This window comes from Polypterus senegalus, chromosome 3 (genome assembly GCF_016835505.1).
Source record: "Polypterus senegalus isolate Bchr_013 chromosome 3, ASM1683550v1, whole genome shotgun sequence".
Classification (NCBI taxonomy): Eukaryota; Metazoa; Chordata; class Cladistia; order Polypteriformes; family Polypteridae; genus Polypterus; species Polypterus senegalus.
In genome coordinates this window covers 199,347,778-199,369,928 of record NC_053156.1, presented here as the reverse complement: position 1 = coordinate 199,369,928, position 22,151 = coordinate 199,347,778, and the positions used below count along the sequence as shown (strand labels likewise).

Below are 22,151 nucleotides of genomic sequence, written 5' to 3'. Positions count from 1 at the left end.
TGACAGGACTGTATGTATCAAATAAATAAAGAGATGTCTCGGCGTCACCACTGACAAGCCTGATGCTGCTGAAGTCGAGAATTCAGGCGAGACCGATTCCACTGCATCTAACGCTTGTTAACATGTCACCTTCTAGTCGTACCCAAGAAGTTACAGTAGAGAAAGAATGTGAACCATCTGGTAAGTGCACAATAGAGATGGCCATATCCCATCTTAGTTCAGACTGTTTAGAAAACACAATTGATTGGATTATTCATTTATATGTTTTTGCAGCTGTTGTCACAATAGTTGACAGCCACTAAATACAGGCCAGGCACTACAAAACACTACAGGACCTTTACAAGAAACCAAAGCCAAATAAATTTGCAGTTACCCAGCTCCTTGATCATGAATTTAATGCACAGAGGTCATTTATAGATTATATGGGAGGCTTACCCATGCTTTAAAGAACTGGATCATGTAAGTACATAAAACACAGACATTTGACTGAAATATTTTTGAAAATGGTATCTTAAAACAAAATATGTGGTGACTTAGAGTGTGCTTATTTTATAGGTAATGGATCAAATGCGTTGTATTCTTAGTTGGAATAATCTTAACTACATCACAGAAGTTAAGAGCAGATGGACCAGTTTTTATGGAAAAGCACAGCTGCATGGAGTAATGAAGAAGATCCTGAAGCGTCCACATATGCACAATGATGGTAACGTTTGTCATGCATATTTTATTCAAACTCATTTTATAATTAGTTATGCACGTTACAGCATGATAAGCCTAAATGAAAATCAAATTGAAGTTGTTTAAAGTTATGATATTTTGCAGTTGATTCTCAAACGGTTGCACTTTTATTATGACATTTTTTCCATAAAGACCAAGTCTGTTTTATAGTAAGCCAAACTTTGAGAATTTTTCATGCAAAATATTACTTTGTATTACTGCTCTCTTTGCCAGTAACTAATGATTTGTGAATTCCATGTTGCCTTTTCTTCATTGTATTAGAAAGTTGTACTGTGTTATTCTGAAATAATTTCTTCCCTTTAATTATGTTTTTAAAAAGCCATTTATTAGCATTGTAAATAGTTTAGTCTAGCATCTTTTTAAGACACAACAGAATAATAAACTGACTGACACTATCCTTTATTAGGTATAAATAATTTAAAGAATACTTAAAACTTTAAATATTATCTATGTAAGGTTCATTTCAATTGTTTGTTCATGTTCTAGCACATTAGTAGGTAAAAATAATACCAGACATCATATCATTTTTGTTATAAATCATTCTTAATTTAAAGTTTGCTGTATGTTGTTGTTTTCATTAAAAGGAGAATGTTTAAGTTATATTAGAACATAATGCAAAAGATATTTAATAAGATAGTGAAAAATGCCATTGCCATGTTTAGAGCTCTGCCATCCATGTTTCCTTCACCTTCTCTACCCCCAAAAAAGCTGGGAAACAAAACATGAGGCATTAGTTCATATCCTTAAGGTAAAACTTTGCATTTTTACATTGCTTAAATGAAAAATAAATACAGTTACTGCAATTCTATCCAACTGTGACTGGCAGCAATTTTCAGTGTTGCTTTTAATGTTAGCTACAGGAATGACATTATACATTAAACGGTTTGATTAAAAGGGCTCAACAGAATATAACAATCTTCAATTTTTAGTGATTTCTTTGCTATTTCAATTACAAGCTGTGTATAACTGCTTCTGTTAAAATTAGCACATTAATTCAGTATTATAAATAAGTAAATGTATAATAAATCTGTATAGGACTACAGAGGATAAAATAAATTCAGCCTATTTTCTTTGTTGATTTTTGTTTGTCTTGAACACCTCAGAGAATCCTGATGCCTTTCTACAGCAAAGACTGACCACTGTCTAGTGCTGCCCTAATTGTGGACCAAGATAACTGCATTCTAGCTATTGGAAGTGACCATTTGACAACTTTCCCTCAAGAAATGTTGCAGGAAGGTATCACGTACCTTATGGCGTACTATTATGCACTACATCTAACATATCCTAAGTGCATTGCTGCTGTCCTCTCTGCAATTCAAACTGAAATATTACTGGACACAATTTGAAGGGAAAATACAAATATGCTAGAAGAAAAATTGTGTGAGCCAAATGTAGAACAGGAAATGCATGTCTCTGATGTACTGTATATAATTACCATAATATTTGAAATTCAATTAGATAAATTGTAAATAATTTGATGTTTTGTGGATTTTAACATGTTAGGTTGTATTTTCTTTGTCCTGTTATTTGGCAAAGTTACCACTGTTAAAATTTTGTTTATTTAATTAAGTTTGTTATGCATTTCTGACTGTGACAAGATGAGACAGTCCTGAACTACAATGTACAATAATGATATGGATATGATGTTTGTGTTATATACAAGGTAATCTTCCTGTGTCAACTAATTTTCATGTGCTTATGCTTTTCTCTGTTTCTGTATTGTAAACACAGCAGTAGTGCTGTTGGATACTGATGTAATACTTGAATAAAGAGCAATGCTAATGATTATGTCTTTATTATAAGTTATTTTATCTATTCAGGAAGCCAACATATATCAGAAAATTATATATTAATTATGTGTCTTGAATGTACGAATGAATTCCTAATTCAAACCTCTGCTAAAATATTTATTTTCAATTTGAAATGAAGACCATCCTAAAATGAGAGCACTGTGCTACTTTTACCTTATTCTTTTGTAGGTGGACTGAAATTTGTTGTATATATCATGCAAATATAGCTTAGCATGTGTTGAAATTAACTACTTTCAGTATTTTTTAAAAATCCAATACAATATCTCGCCCCATTGGCATATAATTGTGCTTATTTCAAGCATTTATTTCTTAATACAGTGGACCCTTGACTTACGAACTCAATTCGTTCGCAAGGGCTGGTTGTAACTCAAGACTATTTTTCCCATAAGAAATAATGGAAATACCCATAATGCTCTCCGAACCTCCCACACCAACGCTTACTTAACCTTTTCATAATAAAAAAGGGTTGTATAATGCGCATAATTTACCAAAACACCAATAATTTTCTAATGTACTAACCAAAAAGTTATAAAAAGTGCCTAGCCTACCAGAAACAACAATTTCATACTGTACTCACCATTTAATTGGACATCTTTGGGCTGCAGGAAGGGAGGAGGAGGAGAATGAAATGGAAGGTGGTTGTTGTTTAGAAGGAGCCTCCTTATGCAAATCTTTTCTTTGTAAAATTGTTGAGATGGTGGATTTTGACATGCTGTACATATTAATGAGATCGGTCATGAACGGCACTCTCATATTTCCGCACAATTTCCTTCTTCGTTTCGATTGTGATTGCTGTTTCTCAAGTTAATAATGACAGTAGTCGAGCACTCAGTTCAAAGCTGGTGTTGTGAACTGCTGTAATACACTCCAAAGCAAGCCGGTGCTGACTCAGCCTGATGACATCATCATTGACCGCGCCAGCCCGCTAGCTAACATTTTCACAAGCAGATATGCATGACCGCATTTGAGTCGTAACGCAAGATGTTGGTCGTAAATCAAAACAAAAATTTTGGTCGTAAATCAATTTGTTTGCATGTCAGGCCGGTCATATGTCAAGAGTCGACTGCAATCGTATATTTTTTTTTTTATTCTGTGATTTTTGTAAAATAATTTTCCTGTTTTAAGATATATGATATGAGATTAAATATTGGACTATCTATTTCAAGATTAGCTAATTTATTTCAAGTAACAAGACTTCCTTTCTCCACTGGTATTAAGAATTTTCCACTTATATTAGTGATTTATTCTCTTGTTCCTTGGCCTTCATTTTTCAGTGTGCTAAAATTAAGTATGCAAAGCAACTGAATTAAAAATTATTTTCTAATATTCAGTGTATTTCCACTGTAGAAAGTTTAATCTCAAGTAATTTGTTCTAAAAACAGCATTTTCTACTTATTTCAAACCTTTGAACACCTATCAGAGCTTTCTTATTTCTAAACTGAAACTAATTTATTTTAAGATTTCTTGGCAAGTAAAATTATCTGGCTGCATGGACAGATAATTTCACTAATATTGTGTTTATATCTTATTTCTAGGCTGTTGTTTTTGCAGTGAAGTGTACTAACTACTTTAGATTTATAAAAAGAAAAGTAATTTTATTATTCACATAGACACTAGTCAAATCCCATCATAATCAAAAAGGCACCATAATAGTATCCTACATATTATTATACAGATATGTGCTTATCATCTCACTCAATACCATTAATGTAAAACAAGTACACCCAATTATTATTACTATTTTTAATATTATTATTGAGGTACTGAGGACTAATAAGACTGATTTATATTTTGCCAGTAAGAGGTTACTCTCTTTAGTATTGCAGTCACATATAAATTAATATTTAAACACAAAAAGGTATGTACTGTGCTCCCCCTCCACATTACATGTTTTGACAAACTACAGTGATGTCTTTTATTTCATGATGTGGATAATCAAAGCATGCACAGCATTCAAAGAGTCTCCATGCTATGGTATGTAGAAAGCACTGAAAAGAACATGCAGCACTTTTGATTAGCAACTGAATTATGGCCGACGTCGCCAAGAAATTGTCAGATAATACTGACAGAAATAAAAGCCTGGATAAACAAACTGGAGTTTACTTCTGTGAACAATTGATGACAGTGTTTGAACAGAGCTACACCTACTTTTTTTATTTTTGGGCTAAATAATAATTGAGATGGGCAACTAGGAAAGCTGTTTAGTTAACACTATTAAACAAAATATAAAGGTAAAGGGAGATTCCCACATTATTTCACTAACTGCTTGATACAATGTGTAATGGCCAGCCCTGACATAGACAGGCGTAGGACATGTGTTCAAGCACACAAGACTTTTTCTTTTCTTTTATCTTGTGGGCAACGCCTTCCCCATTCCCACTAGCTCAACGCACAGTCCCAAAGCACAATACACTTCTTTTCTTTCTTTTTCTTCTCTTTCTCCTTCAGTCTCGCCCGGCAAGCATCATCCTCTTCCTCTCGACTCTGGCTCCCGAAGTAGTGGCTGCTGATAACATATAAATGTTTTTATATAAAGACCACCACAAAACATAATCACAAATTGGACTTTGCACGATACCTCAACGAGCTCTGTAAGCCATGCTGTTTCAGGTGTGGGGCAGACTGACTGGCAGGATGATGCTGGACGTCTTGCTTCATCCAAATGGTGCTATCTTTCACCTTTACACCTGGTGCAGCTGCGTTGTTCTTATATGCGAGTGGACGTTTCTTGCAGGGAGGGCTTCTGTTCTCTTTCTCTGATGTAGAACCCTCATTCTCATCTGAGTTTACCTCTGTTATAGTACGTCTTTATTTGAAAACAGCAGATCAGGTCAGATCGGGTTGAGCATGAACACGGCTGGGAGAATAAAACTGAATTAAAAAAAAAGCGCTAACCTTTACAAGCACCATACATTTCAACCCGGCTGTTACAGACTCAAATCAAATGAATGTTTTTATTGTATAATAGTAACAATAAGAGCAGCTCACTACTCAAAACATTTATTTTGTGACGTGGCAAGACTTGAATCCACAACCGCTTGATTATGAGTCAGCAGTTCTTACCGCTGTACTACCAAATCAGTCGTGACAACGAAGTACACTAACCCGATTTCTTTTTCTTTGGTTATAGCCTTGAATAAAAGAGCATTGGGCGACATGGTGGCACAGTGGGTAGCACTGCTGCCTCGCAGTTAGGAGACCCGGGTTCATTTCCTAGGTCCTCCCTGCGTGGAGTTTGCATGTTCTCCCCGTGTCTGCGTGGGTTTCCTCCCCGAGTCCAAAGACATGCAGGTTAGGTGGTTTGGTGATTCTAAATTGACCCTAGTGCAGTGCTTCTCAAATACTGGGGCGCGTTAGACCTCGGGGAACATGCTTTTTTATACTTGTACTTGTACTTATAACAATTTTATAGACAAATTATACTATTTATAGTTGCGCGGGGGGCGCGAGATGTTTTCTTCTTCCTGGGGGGGCATGACAGAAAATAATTGAGAAGCACTGCCCTAGTGTGTGCTTGGTGTGTGTGTGTGTGTGTGCCGACCTGCGGTGGGCTGGCACCCTGCCCAGGGTTTGTTTCCTGCTTTGCACCCTGTGTTGGCTGGGATTGGCTCCAGCAGACCCCTGTGACCCTGTAGTAAGGATATAGTGGGTTGGATAATGGATGTATGGATGGAAAAAAGAGCACTTGTTTTGTTATACTTGTACATTTTGTGAAAGTGCTTATTTGATATTTGGACTTCAGTCTTCACACATTATACACTTCGTGTCAAAATTTTGTCGTTAGCACTAAAACATGAAAAAAGATGGTCTTTGAGTTATGTGTTCAACATTTCTGTAATGCTACACTTACGTAGATCTTTGTAGGCACGGAACACACATGAAAAGCGTGTGCTCCAAATAACGATATATTATTTACACTATACACCTGCCAGTTGCTCACTGCCAGATAAACAAGGCTTTAGTTGGGGGAAGGTTTTTGTCGTTTCTAGGTTGGTGGGGGGGATGGGGTAGTAGGCTGCTTGTGCTTATCGTCACATTTACAAAACAAAAGACGCTGACAGAGAGGTGCGAACGGATTTAAGGTGGGCTGGATTTACAAGTTTTTTTGTAGGCTTTGGTAATTCTAGTGTTAATTGGCAACAGGTCAGTAACATGACTGGGTATAAAAAGATCATCTTAGAGAGGCAGAGCCTCTCAGAAGTAAAGATGGGCAAAGGCTCACCAATTTACAAAATAAAGAAAGTTTTCAGACATAAAATTTTCAACATAAAATTGCGAAGACTTTGAATATCACATCATCTACAGTACATAATATCATCAAAACATTCAAATAATCTGGAGAAATCTCTGTGTGCAAGGGATAAGGCCAAAAAAATCAATATTGGATCAGGGAGCACTGTATTAAAACACGCATGATTCTCTCATGAAAATCACTGCATGGGCTCAGGTACACTTCCATAAATCATTGTGTGTTAACACAGTTTGCCGTGCCATCCACAAATGCAGATTAAAGGTCTATCATGTACAGAAGAAGCCATATGTGAATATGATCCAGAAACACCATTGTCTTCTCTGAGACAAAGCTCATTTAAAATGGACAAAGACAAATTGGGAAAACTGCTCTGTGGTCAGACAAACTGAAACTTGAAATTGTTTTTGGAAAACATGGATACTGCATCCTCTGGACTAAAGAGAAAAAGACCATCCGGTTTGTTATTAGTGCTCAGTACAACAGCTTGCATCTCTGATGGTATGGGAATGTATTAGTGCCTATGGAATTGGCAGCTTGCACATCTGAAAAGGCACCATCAATGTTGAATGGTATGGTTTTAGAGCAACATATGCTCCCATTCACACAAAATCTTTTTCAGGGAAGGCCTTACATATTTCAACAAGACAATCTTAAACTGTATACTACATCTATTAGAATAGCAAGGCTTCGTAGTTGAAGAGTCCAGGTGATGAACTGGCCTGCCTGCAGTCCAGACCTTTCACCAATTGAAAGCATTCACCGCATCATGAAATGAAAAATACGACAAAGATTCAGGAGCAGCTAGAATCCTATATCAGTCAAGAATGGGACAACATTTCTCTCCCAAAAGTCCAGCAACTGGTCTTGTCAGTTCTCAGACCTTTATGGACTGTTGTTAAAAGAAGAGGGGATGCTACACATTGGTAAACATGGCTATGTCTCAACGTTTTTGAGATATGTTGCACCATCAAATTCAAAATAACCTTAATCTTTTTTTAAAATGGTACATTTGTCCAGTTTAAACATTTGATGTGTTTTCTGTTCTGTTGTGAATAAAATATGGGTTTATTAGATTTGCAACTCATTGCATTCTGTTTTTACTTACTTTTACACAGCACCCCAACTTTTCTGGAATTGTGGTTGCATTATAGATTAATCTTCACAAAACTCAGAGTAAAACATTAACATTGGATATTTAAATCCAGGAATACAATTGAACACACAGTAGCTTAGTTTGATGCCAGCAGTGCTGAGATATTTGCAGCAAAATTGCCATTTGTGAAGTTGAAAAATTTACCTGCACCTGCACACAAGAACCAATTAGAGCAGGTCTATGTACAGCATATGAGAAATTCAATACCAGAATGTAAGGCGCAGACTTTAAAAGACCCCAATTTACAGAAACAAAAAGGTGTGATTGGAACCATGTTTCAAATTTATGAGAAGTACTGTGATAAATAGTCCCTTGTGTTAAGCAGAAAGTGTAGTAGCACAGTTGTTTTAATTTAATTTCATTTTCCTAAGAGAACATCATGGGTGAATCAGCCAATTAACGACAGAATCATAAAACTGTTATTATCATAATATTATAACTGAAAGATAATATTAAGTTGAGATCTGACATACACTAAAAATATGTTATAAAATGATATACAGTATAATGTATATGATAAGTTTCTTCTTTTGCAGAGACATTTAAAGTGGGGTTCTGTTTCAATCTTGTCACCCTTGGTTCATTACCTTGCTGTATTTTATTTTGATTGTGCCAACATGTGATGTGCCTGTTTCAGAAAGGTTTGTAGTTGTGTGTTAGCCATTATATAGTCTTAGATCTGGAGTTAAGGCAGGAATACTTTTTCAGGTCTAATCAAAACTTTACAGATGTTTGGGTAAGAACTGCAGTCAATTATTTCTATTGAATTTCTTATAGAATTTACTGCCTTGTGAGCAGCAGCAGTTTTTCATTCTGTTTCGGTGAAATTATTGTTTTTCATTTAGGATTGTTTGTCTGTCGATTTTTGAGGTGTTCCAGGTTTCCTAGATAACTATGTGATCCCATCAGTGCTTTGAGATAGGGCTGTGCAATGTGATGGGCATAGTCATGCAGTTGCTCTGTGATTTCATGTGGACTCTTCAGCCAATCCCCATGATAAAAGCAGGTCTGCACAATGCTACAACACTATATTTGATTTAAGTGCTCAGAAAGATTTCAGACCCCTTCACTTTTTTACATTTTGTTATGTTGCATTTTTGTAGCCTTGTGGCAAAATCATTAAAATTATTTTTCCCCCATATACAGTAGCACTCTATACCCTACAAAGACAAAGCAAAAACAAGATTTCAAAAATGTTTACACATTTAAAAAAAATGAAATCTCACATTGATGCAGGTATTTAGATCTTTTATTTAGTTAAGTTCCTTTGTCATCGATTACAGCCTGGAGTCTCCTTGGGTATGACATGTCTGGCTTAGCACAACTGAATTTGGAGATTTTCTGCCATTCTTTTCTGCAGATCCTCTCAACATCTACCATGTTGGATAGAGACTGTCATTACACAGCTATTTCGAGATCTCTCCAGAAATGTATGATTGGGTTCAACTCCGGGCTACTGCTAGGCAACTGAAGGATATTCTCTGAGTTATTTCTAAGCCTCTTCAGTATTGTCTTTGCTTTGTGATTAGGGTCAATACCCAGTTGGAAAGTGAACCTCTGGCCCAGTCTGAGGTCCAGAGCAGGTTTTCATTTAGGATGTCCCTGTACTTTACTCCATTCAACCTCTTCTCAACCCAATCTAGTCTCCCATTCCCCACCACTGAAACACGACCCTACAGCATGCCATAAATATGCTTCTCCTTTGCAAAGGTATTGCACGGATGATGAGTGGTGTATGGTTTCCTTCAGACATGATGCTAATCTTGGTTTCATCAAAATAGACAATCTTGTTTCTCAGAATCTGAGACTCCTTTAGGTGCCTTTTGGAAAACTCCAAATTGTCTCCCAGGTGCATTTTACTGAGGAGAAACTTCTGTCTGGCTCCTCTGTCATAAATTCCAAACCAGTGGAGTGTTGCAGTGATGATTGTCCTTTTGGAAATTCCTCCCTTCTCCACACAGGTTCTCTGGAACTCAGCCAGAGTGACCATCAGCTTCTTGGTCACCTCTCTTGCTATGGCCCTTCCCCTAAAAATTGCTCAGTTTGGCCAGACGATCAGCTTTACAAAAATAGTGGCTGTTTCAAACATTTCCCATTTAAAAACTTTTGAAGGCTGCTGTACTCTTGGTAACATTCAGTGCTGCAGGAATATCTTAGCCTTCCCCAGATCTGTGACACAATTCTGCCTCTAAGGTCTGCATGTAATTCCTTCAACCACTTGATTTTTGCTCTGACACACACTGCCAGCTATTAGGCCCTCTATACACTGTCCAGGTGGCTGGGCGCCATACCCAGCCGGGACGCCCGGAAGGACTGGGAGAGGGACTATACCTCCCCCGGACCATTAGAGGGCAGCCGTCCTGGTTAGTATGGGGACCATGGGAACCAAGCTTGGAAGCTCAACCCTACTGGGGCCTATGATCACCGCCAGGGGGCACTCGGAGAATCCTAGAGCCCTGGAAACCAGCACTTCTGCCAGGAAGTGCTGGCGAGAGGAGTTCCAGGGTCACCCGGACTGCTTCCAGGTGGTTGTGCGGCACTTTCCATCGAGGGCACCTGGATCACATCCAGGTGGAGATAAAAGGGGACCGCCTTCCTGCGATCAGACAGCCGGAGTTGGGTGGAAGAAGGCAATGCTCGGGAGTGAGGAGGAAAGGTGGCCCAGAAAGGACTGAGAAAAAAGGTGCTTGGTGCTGGAGCACTGTGCATGTGCAGGGACATTGTGTTGGAGGACCTTTGTTTAATAAACGCTTGTGTTTTAAGAACCTGCCGGTGTCTGTCTGGGCTGTCTTCCATAACACATATGTGTGCCTTTCATAATATGTGTAAGCAATTGACTTGGCAGCAAGTGGACTCCAAACAAGATGTTAGAATATCTCAATGATGATCAATAGAATAAGATGCACCTGAGCTAGATTTTAAGTATCACAGCAAAGGGTCTAAATACTTACTGTATTTACGCGTGTACCACATGAAAAATTAGCATTAGATAATCAGGTGCGCATCATACACAAGGAAATGTAATTCTGTAATGTTTACTTCTTCTGCTTGGACTCATATGCTCGCTCCCTCTCTCTCTCTCTTGCTTACTCGCACACTCGCGCTCTCTCTCGCTCACTTGCTCGCGCACTCGTGCTCTCTCTCTCTCTCACTCACTTGCCCACACACACACACTCACACTCTCTCTCTCTCACACGCTCGCACACTCACGCTCTCTCTCTCTCGCTTGTGCTCTTGCGCTGTCTCTCTAAATGCTTCCTATACAATCACAACGTGGGTCGTACACGGTGCAAAACGATTTTCCCGATTTTCTTTGTAAAAATTAGGGTGTGCGTCTTAAATGCTGGTGCGTGGTACACGAGTAAATACGGTATGTCAATGTGATGTTTCAGGTTTTTATGTAAAATAAATTTCTAACATTCTGTTTTCACTGTCATTCTGCAGTATTGACTGTTGCTTGATAAGGGGAAAAATTAATTTAACATAACAAAATGTGAAAAATGTGAAGGGGACTGAATAATTTCTGAATCCACTGTATATACTTAGCTTATTTGCCTGCGATTTTGCCTCTTTACTTTGTGTTTCTAAAGTATTGGTTCTCTTTTGCTTTGTACAAACATCAGAAGGGTCAAGTAAGCTTTTATAGGCTTACTTTAGGGCTAACAGGTGTGGGGGGAAAAAAACAGTTTTCAAACATTTTTAATTTCCTGCAATAACTGTACCATATATTGGACTATCTTGGTGTAAATGGATATCTAGTAAATTTAGTCATGATACAGACCTTAAATTACTTGATAACCAAAAAATAAGGTATATAATTAGATGAAGAGATAAAACCAGACCCTCCACCAGGGGCACCTGTAACAGAAACTTAGTTCAAATTAAAACAAAACATATATCATCAGTTCAGGAAAAGTATGCAGTTTTAAAAGCTTCTTCTTGGAAGTAAAGCTGTAAGTAAAAGTAATTATATTATATTAAGAACAAAATTTGATCTGCATCTTCTCACTGAAAACTGGCTTAGTAAATCTGACACTGTTTCCCTAGCTGAGGCGTCACCAGATGGATACACATTCCTTCATAAATCTAGAGATTCAGGTTGAGGAGAAGGCCCTGGAATAATTCATTGTGACAAAATGCAAATCGCTTTTAAAAATTTAGGCAACTTCACATCCTTTGAAGCACTTATTTTAAATATTAAAACAGATTCCAAAACAATTGTAGTGCTAGTCTACAGACCACCAGGGCCTTATTCACTGTTCATTACTGAATTTGACAACATTTTATCTGATTTAGCTATAAATTATGAACACGTAATGTTGAAGAGGGATTTTAATGTACACATTGATATGGAAACTGACACTTTTAGCAAATGTTTTATTTATTTGTTCAATTAAGTAGGATTTTCTCAGATTGTCAAAGGTCCAACTATAATCATAACCACACATTAAATTTAATTATAACATACAAAGTTGAAATTCAAAATTTAAATATTACTCCATTAAATTAAGTTATTTCTGATCACTACTTAATTACATTTGATATGGTTCTGCTCTTACCAATACACTCACAGATTAAAATAAAGACAGTGCGATATGTAGTTTGTAAATCTGCTTCAAAATCTATACGTACTTTGAGTAAGTCAAGTGTAATTGTGGAAAGCCATTTAGATCAATTAACATCAAATGTAAATGTGGAAAACAATTTAGAACAGCTAACATCACATTATAATATCACCTTGAGAGATGCTCAGGACGCAGTGGTTCCCTTAAAATAAAAGTGATGAAAGCACATAGAAACTCTCCCTGGACTAATGGAAATACTCAAGCCTTTAAATTAGAGTGTCGAAAACTGGAGCGCAGATGGAGAACAACAAAGCTGCAGGTCTTTCAAATTACATGGACAGAGAGTGTTAAAAAATATAAAAAAGCTCTCTTTAAAGCTCGCTTAGACCATTATTCTAAAATAGCAATAATAACAATCCTTGGGTACTGTTTAGAAGAGTGGCCAATTTAACAAATGGGAATTCAGATCTGCAGTGCAAAATACCAACAGACATTAGCAGTACATACTTTATTAACTCCTTTAATTATAAAATTAAAAATATAAGAACCCAGATTTCAGCATCACAGTGCAAGCTACATACTAGCTTGGAAGACCCAGTCTCACATTGCATTCAACAGTAGAAATTTTAATCCTGTAACAGAGCAGGAAGTCTTGACTTTAATTTCTAAAATTAAACCTACTACTTGTTCCCTAGATCCAGTGCCAACAAAACTAGTAAAAAGTGAAATGGATGTTCTTGCAGTGCCTATTCTTAACATTATTAATAGTTCATTATTGCATGACACAGTACCTAATGTACTAAAAGTGTCAGTCATCAAACCATTACTTAAAAAGTCATTCCTAGACCCACACATACTTAATAACTATTGAACCATTTCAAATTTACCCTTTTTGTTTAAAATACTTGAAAAACTAGCCACCAATCAGCTTCAATCACACCTTATGCATCACAATTTATTTGTGAAATTCCAGTCTGGCATCCGCATTGGTCATAGTACAGAAACGGCACTAATGCATGTTGTAAATGGCATTCTGATCTCCTCTGATGAAGGAGACTCCACTGTAATTATGTCGTAGACTTAAGCGCAGCATTTGACACCACTGACTATTCTATTTTGCTGCACAGGCTACAAAATGATATTGGGCTTACAGGCACTGTCTTTGCCTAGTTTAGCTCTTATTTATCAAATCAATTCCATCCTGTACAGTAATAAGCTGACAGTACTCCATCATTATACACAGAATTGAGATATGGTGTCCCGCAAGGCTCAGTACTGGGACCTTTACTGTTTTCACTTTACATGCTTCCACTGGGATCTATCATTAGAAAACATAATGTTAATTTTCACTCGTACACAGATGATACCCAGTTATACCTTTCTTTTAGACCAAATGAAATTTCTCCAATGTTGTCTTTAATTAGTTGTGTTAGTGAATAAAAAGAGTGGAGGGATGAAAACTACTTGTCTTTAAACACCGATAAAACAGAGATGTTAATTATTGGAGGGAATGATGCTGATCGCAACAATATTTTGTCATCATTTAACTCAGCTGCTGAAAGAATTATTACAACCACAAGAAAATACAAACACATAACTCCAGTTCTTAAGTCCTTACACTGGCTCCCGGTTAAGTTTAGGGAAAATTTCAAAATCCTCATTTTAATGTATAAAGCCTTAAATGGCCAAGGTCCAGCTTACTTGTCTGAAATTATTATGACTTACAAACCAGAATGTACATTAAGATCTCAAAATGCCGGTCTGCTTATGATTCCAAGGATTAATAAAATAAGAGTGGGAGGTTGTGCTTTTAGTTACAGGGCCCCTAAACTGTGGAATCATCTGCCTGCTACTTTAAGAGATGCCCCTTCAGTCTCAGCTTTCAAATTGTGGTTGAAGACTCACTACTTCAGTTTAGCATATCCTGCCTAAAGCTGCTGATTATCTGTACATACTGCATCTCTGTTGTAAGTCATCTATACTAATAAAATGCAAAGCCCTCACTGACCAACTCACTCACTGAGTCACTAACTGACTGACTCACTCATCACTAATTCTCCAACTTCCCGTGTAGGTAGAAGGATGAAATTTGGCAGGCTCATTCCTTACAGCTTACTTACAAAAGTTGGGCAGGTTTCATTTCGAAATTCTATGCGTAATGGTCATAACTGGAACGTAATTTTCTCCATATACTGTAATGGACGTTAGCTCGATGGCCGTGGGGGGCGGAGCTGTGTGTTACATCATCACGCCTCCCACGTGATCACGTGAACTGACTGTGACCGCAGTATGTAGAAAAGAAGGAAGAGCTCCCAGAAGAAAAATGGCGAATACTTTATTCACGAGATACAAGTTTAATGAGAAGACGCGAGGTATAAACGAGACTTTGGATCACTTTGTAACAGAGTTAAAATTGCTGTAGCGAGAAACTTTTAAGTGCCAGGTCTTTGCTAACATTAAATAAAGCCGTGGACATCACAACATCACACAAGAGAGCATCTCACGTGAACTGACTGAACGCAGTACGAGTGATCACTTCCATGCATTTAAACCTGTTCAAAAAACGCATTACACAATTGACAAGGTGGGAAAAGAATATGCTCTGAGCTGAGCTCCACAGCTAACGCGGTCTTGCGGAAGCAACTTCGTCACGCTGCCACCAAATACTCAGAAAAATCCACAAGTTAGTACACACGCTGTCTCTAGAGTTTCTTCACACTCAATGTATTCCTCACATCCCCGTTACACCCTCTGATCTCCCATTTCAATTCAGATGCCTCCAATTTCCAATAAGGCTCTGCTTCGTGATGAGAAGTAATAAGTCTCAGGGACAAACCCAACAAAAGATTGCCATTGATTTCAGGCAAGATTGCTTTTCTCCTGGACAACTATACATTGCATTCTCAAGAGTTAGCTCACGCAGCTTCGTCATATTACAACCAGAGTGCTGAACTGACAACGTGATATATAAAGAGAACTATAATAATCGTAATAAACGAACAATAAAACAGCGGAGAACCCGTGAATAAAATAAAAAGGCAGCTTCCTTGGCAAAGCAAGGAAAAAGGATGGCTTTATATGTTGTTCGTTTATAAAACAGCGGAGAAGCTGTGTAAAGGCCGCTTCACAAAAAAACCAGTGGAGCACCTTATATGAGCAGGCAGTCAGCTAAAGAAGGGAATCAATAAATATCTATAATCGTAATAAACGAACAAAAAATAGCGTACAAAGCCGGATTAAATAAAGGAAATGGGTACCTGACCAGTAAAGTAAGTCTCGAATAGCTACACAATAACTATAAGAATCGTAATAAATGAACAATAAAACAGTACAGAACCGTGAAGCAAGGAGAAACGATGGCCTTATATGGCGTTCATTTATAAAGCAGAGGAGAAGCTGTGTGAAGGTAGCTACACAAAAAAAACAGCAGAGCGCCACACTCTGAATGTATTCCTCGAATCACCGTTATACCCTCTGATCTCCCATTTCAATTCAAATGCCTCAAATTTCCAGTAAGGCTCTGCTTCGCGATGACAATTAATAAGTCTCAGGGACACACCCTACAAAAGGTTGCCATTGATTTGAGGCAACATTGCTTTCCTCCTGGACAAAACTATACATTGCATTCTCAAAAGTAATCTCAGTGCACAGCTTGGTCATATTACAACTGGACTGCTGAACTAACAACGTGGTATACAAAGAGATCCTTAACGGTTAGTTATTGGTATATTTTCCCTCAGTTTAAAAAGGTTTTCTTTTCTTCTTAATAAAAATTTAAAAGCAGTTCTTCTTCCAAAGCAGCCAGTCTGTCTCTTTTTCTTTTTCTTCAGCACTGGTAGCTAAATTTTCGGCTAACTCAATCCTAGTCGTGAATGTCTCCTTGAGATCCTCCAATCGATCAGTAAGCGTTTCAATTTTACCCAGCACCTGTCGCAATTCCACTTGCATTTCTTGTCGCAGCCTTTCATTTGCCTGTTGCAGCATCAGCCGTTGCGTTACGTTGCTTGCTGCTACTCCTGTTTCAATTCCAGCAACTCTTGTTTCAGCCTCTCATGTGCTTTTGCCCTTGCTTTCTCATTTGCCTTCTCGGTTTTCTTTATATCTTGTACGATCTCAGCGAGCATTACCTCCAGTTTAGACATTTCAATTGTGCTTTCTTGTACCGTAGGTGAAGTGTCAGGCTCTACTGTAGCCGGTGCCCCCGCTATTCCCGGCTCGCGTGGAGTAATTGAGATTGCAGACTGTAAGGCCCTTTCCAGTTACAGGTGTTCTCCGATCAGAAAGCTATCGAGATCTGCACTCAAGATCGTACATTCGCTCCCCTTTTCACTCTGAGCCGGTGACGATGTAGCGGACCTTGGTCCAAAAGAGTCCGTACTTTCGCCCAGCTGTTGAAGGTCTCTCTCTGAAAGGCCGTATCTTGAGCTAGGGCTTGCTGATCTTGGCTTGGGTGCAGCTTTAGTTTTCTTTTCTTTCGGACCCCCTTTCTTGCTGGCCATGTTTATATATGCTTACATATATACTGTAGCAGTCTCCTTGGGTTGAATAAATGCAGGATATCTCAGGATAATAAGCAAATAATATGCAAAATAACACCGCCGCTAGAGGAGCTCCACTTCAGACGTCCATCTCTCGCATCGGACGAGACCAAATGGAAGATAGAAGTAGAAGGTATAACGTCAGAATTGAAGGTCTGCCTGAGAATCGATAAAGTTCAAACCCGGTGAAATTCGCTGCTGAACTTTTTTCTAAAATAATTGGGGACGACTTTAAAGCAGAATCTGAGATAGCAGCAGCTTACCGCGGACGCGGATCAAACACCGTTAGACCCAGACCAAGGTCTTTTATAGTTCGTTTTGAACGATTACCATTTAAGCTAGAGGTGATGGCACTCCTCAGAAACAAGGAAGATATTACATTTGAAAATAACCATATTCGTATCTTTCCTGACTTCTCTCCAGCAACAGCTACTAAACTAGCAGCCTTCTACAACATCAAACAGCGGTTACGGCAAGCCAGCGTCAAATACAGCCTCTTGTATCCAACAAAACTTAAAGTGGAATGGCAAGGTCATTTCTATGTCTTCGCTAGCAAGGAAGAAGCAGAAAAGGAATTAAGAAAGCTGATCCCAGGACTATTCTGATACATAATAGTGAGTCATGGCAGTTAATGATAAAGCAAGGATTAATAATCTACTGTCTGATCTATTCGTTTTAAAATACGGGTTTTATCAGCATATATTCTCATTATTACTTAGTATTACTAGGGCGCTATCTGTTTATGTTTTATTGTGCTTAATTACTTTTTCTTTCCTTTTTTTAATTATTTCATCTCTACCCTAAACGAGACTGTTCAATATCATACCCTTGGTTTATTGTTATTGCTATTACTGCATTAAGACTTGTTATGCTTATTTTGGACACATCTTTAACACCATCACCGGGTTTATTATCTGGGTGTATCATCTTAATGCACTAAAATTGCTGAAGACTATATATATATATTTAAGTGCAAAATTTTTTTTTTTTTTTTTTCTTTTTAAAGACTATATTGGTAACAGATATCTCTATCTTTTAACCCTAAAGCCGCTGCATGGGGCTTGTTTTGCTTTGGACGTGCTCTGTCTCTGGGTATGTCAGAGGACTGGGACTGTGTGAAGTGGGTTTTAGCCTCACTTGGGGAGGCAAAAAGGGAGGGTGGGGGAGAGAAAGAGAGCAGGCTTGATCTATACCTAATCTATCCATCTAATCTTTATAATTATAACTACCAACGTAATAATAAGCTGCATGGCAACAACTCTAGGGGAAATAGGAAATTAAGACCTAAACTGTCTCACTTCCAGTTAAGACTATAAAATGACATCAAAAACTCAGAATCAGTGTCTCCATGATGGGACAGTTAACTTCGTAAGCTGGAATGTTAAAGGCCTGAATCACGAATTAAAGAGAAAGAAAGTACTCTCACCTAACAGGTCTAAATGCTAAAATAGTATTTTTACAGGAAACCCACTTACTAAGCAAGGATCAGTTCCGCTGCAAAAGACTGGACTGGCCAAATGTTCCATTCTAGTTTTACAAAGAAAACTAGAGGTGGGAATTCTCATACATAGAACAGTACCATTTGTAGCATCAGATGTAGTATTGGATCCTGAAGGGAGATATGTAATGGTCATGGGAGACTTATCTAACTGTAAAATGATTTTGATAAATGTTTATGCACCTAATGTTAATGATAAGGAATTTATACAAAATTTATTTGCATCCATTCCCAATCTGAACACTCATAAAGTTATAATGGCTGGGGACTTTAATTGTGTTCTAAATCCACTTTTAGATAGGACTTCCTCCACAGGGGAACGCATCTAACACTGCAAAGATAATTACAAAGTTTATAACTGATCACAACTTATCAGACCCCTGGAGGTTTTTAAACCCAAATTCAAGAACATATTCTTTCTACTCACCAGTACATCATTGCTACTCAAGGATTGATTACTTCTTTATAGACAATAACTTCTTGCCTAAGATTAAATCTTGTAAATACGATGCTATTGTTATTTCTGACCATGCACCTATGATCTTGGAGCTAAAATTACTAAGCCCCATACACTCACCCGCAGATGGCCTCAACCCGCTTCTATTAGCTGACGAGAATTGTACTGAATTTATATCCAAACAAATCAAATTCTTTCTAGAGACAAATACATCCCTGAGATCTCTGCAGGAATACTCTGGGAAACTCTTAAGGCCTTCTTAAGAGGACAGATTATCTCATATCTTTCCCACAGAAATAAATCCGAAGCCAAGAAAGTAGCAGAGATAAAAAGCGAAATTACTAAAATAGATGAAGAACATGCCAGACTACCAAGCGAGACTCTACATAGGAGGAGGCAGGCTCTACATTCAGAATTAAACCTCTTGACAACTAAAGAAACTGAACAACTAATTTACAAATCCAGACATCATTATTATGAACATGGAGAGAAAGCTAATAAGCTTTTAGCTCAACAAATTCACAAGCAAGAAGTGCAACGCAATCTCGTAATCACTAACACGAACGGAGATAAAATCAAACACAAAAATATAATGCACACTTTCAGAGACTACTATAAATCCCTATATACTACTGAGTTTAAAGAAGACAATACACAATCTAATGCATTTCTGGATACATTACAGATACCACAAATAGACGCTTTTAGTGTGGAGGAACTTGATAAACCTCTGGCATTATCAGAATTACTAGATGCTATAAAGTCACTCCAAGGTGGAAAGCAGCAGGCCCTGATGGCTACCCTGCAGATTTTACAAGAAATTCTCCGCTCAGCTAGCTCCCTCCTATTAGCAACATTTACAGAAGCCAGAGATAACCAATCTCTTCCACAAACCTTTCGCCAAGCACTAATCACTGTCTTTCCAAAACAAAATAAGGACTTATTACAATGTGCATCATACAGACCAATTTCACTTCTGAATAACGACGTTAAAATACTCTCTAAAATCATAGCTAGAAGGATGGAGAAAGTGCTCCCTCGTAATATCACAAGACCAAACTGGATTTATTAGGGGCCGACACTTATCTTCAAATCTTCGACGCCTGTTTAATGTAATATACTCACCAACTAAATCAAACACCCCAGAAATATTATTATCATTGGATGCAGAAAAAGCATTCGACATGATTGAATGGAAACACCTTTTCACAACATTAGAGAAATTTGAGTTTGGCCCGAACATTTGTGCATGGATTAAATTACTGTATACTAACCCAGAAGCTTCAGTTTGCATCAATAACATTTGCTCAGACTACTTTAAACTAGAACGTGGCACTAGACAAGGATGCCCTTGTCACGCTGCTGTTTGCATTGCCATTGAACCACTGGCAATACATTGTCGAAATACTGATCAGATAAAGGGGATTAGCAGAGAAGGACTGGAACAGAAAATCTCATTATATGCAGATGACATGGTACTGTATATATCGGACCCAGAAAATTCTGTGCCTGCAGTCTTAGCAGCACTCACAGAATTTCAAAAGATCTCTGGTCTCAGAATTAATCTGAATAAAAGTGTACTCTTTCCAGTGAATTCTCAAGCATATAATATTAGATTAGACACCCTACCTTTTATCATTGCAGAACAGTTTAAATACCTCGGGTAAACATCACAAGTAAACATAAAGCTCTTTATCAACAAAATTTCGCGTCTGCATGGAAAAAATGAAGCAAGACTTGCATAGATGGTCAACCCTTCATCTCACACTAGCTGGAAGAATTAACACTGTTAAGATGAATATTCTTCCTAAGCTCCTTTTTATTTCAAAACATCCCAATATACATTAATAAATCATTCTTTAAGCAATTAGATTCAACAATAACCTCATTTATTTGGAATTCAAAACATCCACGCATCAAAAGAGCGACCCTACAAAGACAAAAGGCAGAAGGCGGCATGGCTCTACCTAACTTCCAGTTTTATTACTGGGCAGCAAATATACAGGCGATAAGAACCTGGACACAAATAGAAGAACATACACAGGCTTGGACCGCAATAGAAGTAAAATCCTGCAGTACTTCTTTGTATTCCTTGCTCTGTGCTCCAATAAACACACACTATCGGCAATACACTAATAACCCAATTGTGCTCCACTCACTTAGAATCTGGAACCAATGTAGAAAGCATTTTAAGACGGAGAAGCTTCTATCTGTGGCACCTCTGCAAGAGAACCACCTCTTTCAACCTTCACAAACATATGCAGTTTTAATATCTGGAAAAATTTGGAATTAACTTGCTTAGAGATCTTTATATAGACAACGTCTTTGCATCCTATGAACAATTACATTCCAAATTTAACATTCCAGCTACACATTTCTTTCACTATCTTCAAATCAGGAACTTTGTTAAACAGAACCTTCCAGATTTTCCTCATCTTGCACCCTCATCCATGCTGGAAAAATATTGCTCAATCTCAAGGACTTAGACTCCATCTCTACAATATATAAAATCATTTTACAATCCCTCCTTTCAAAGATCCAAGAGGACACTGGGAAAAGATCTCTCAATTAATATATCAGAAAAGGAGTGGAAAGTAGCAATGCAGAGAATTCACTAGCTCCATATGCAAAGCATACAATTATACAACTCAAAATTATATATCGAGCACATCTGTCTCGACTAAAACTCTCAAAATGTTTCCAGGGCAGGATCCAACCTGTGAACGTTGCAACCAAGTCCCAGCCTCACTAGGTCACATGTTCTGGGCCTGCACCAAATTAACATTATTCTGGACAAAAATTTTAATTACCTTCAGACAGCCTTGGACTCACAATCCCTCCTAACCCATTAACAGCTGTGTTTGGGGTTCTTCCAGAGGGCTTAAAGTGGAGAAAGACAAACAAATTGTGATTGCATTCACTACACTGTTGGCACGCAGACTTATTCTGATAAACTAGAAGAAACCAAACTCTCCTCTTTTAAGTCAGTGGGAAACCGATGTGTTATATTATTTGAAATTGGAAAAATCAAATACTCAGTTAGAGGATCGTACAGACTTTTTCAAAACATGGCAGGATCTAATCAGTAATATTTTAAAATAAGTTCATAAAGCACAGAGAATTTATTAATTTAGGTATG

General features: G+C 37.7%; 1 protein-coding gene and 1 long non-coding RNA gene across 2 annotated transcripts in view; one reads left to right on the top strand and one right to left on the bottom strand.

Annotated features, from left to right (window-relative positions):
- LOC120525770 (MAM domain-containing glycosylphosphatidylinositol anchor protein 1) overlaps positions 1–22,151 on the bottom strand; it is a 1,080,913-nt gene that overhangs the window by 10,646 nt on the left and 1,048,116 nt on the right. The window lies entirely within an intron of this gene.
- Positions 142–646, top strand: LOC120525771. The gene is made up of 3 exons (XR_005633012.1): positions 142–180; positions 274–459; positions 556–646. It is a non-coding gene; the product is annotated as an uncharacterized LOC120525771 (long non-coding RNA).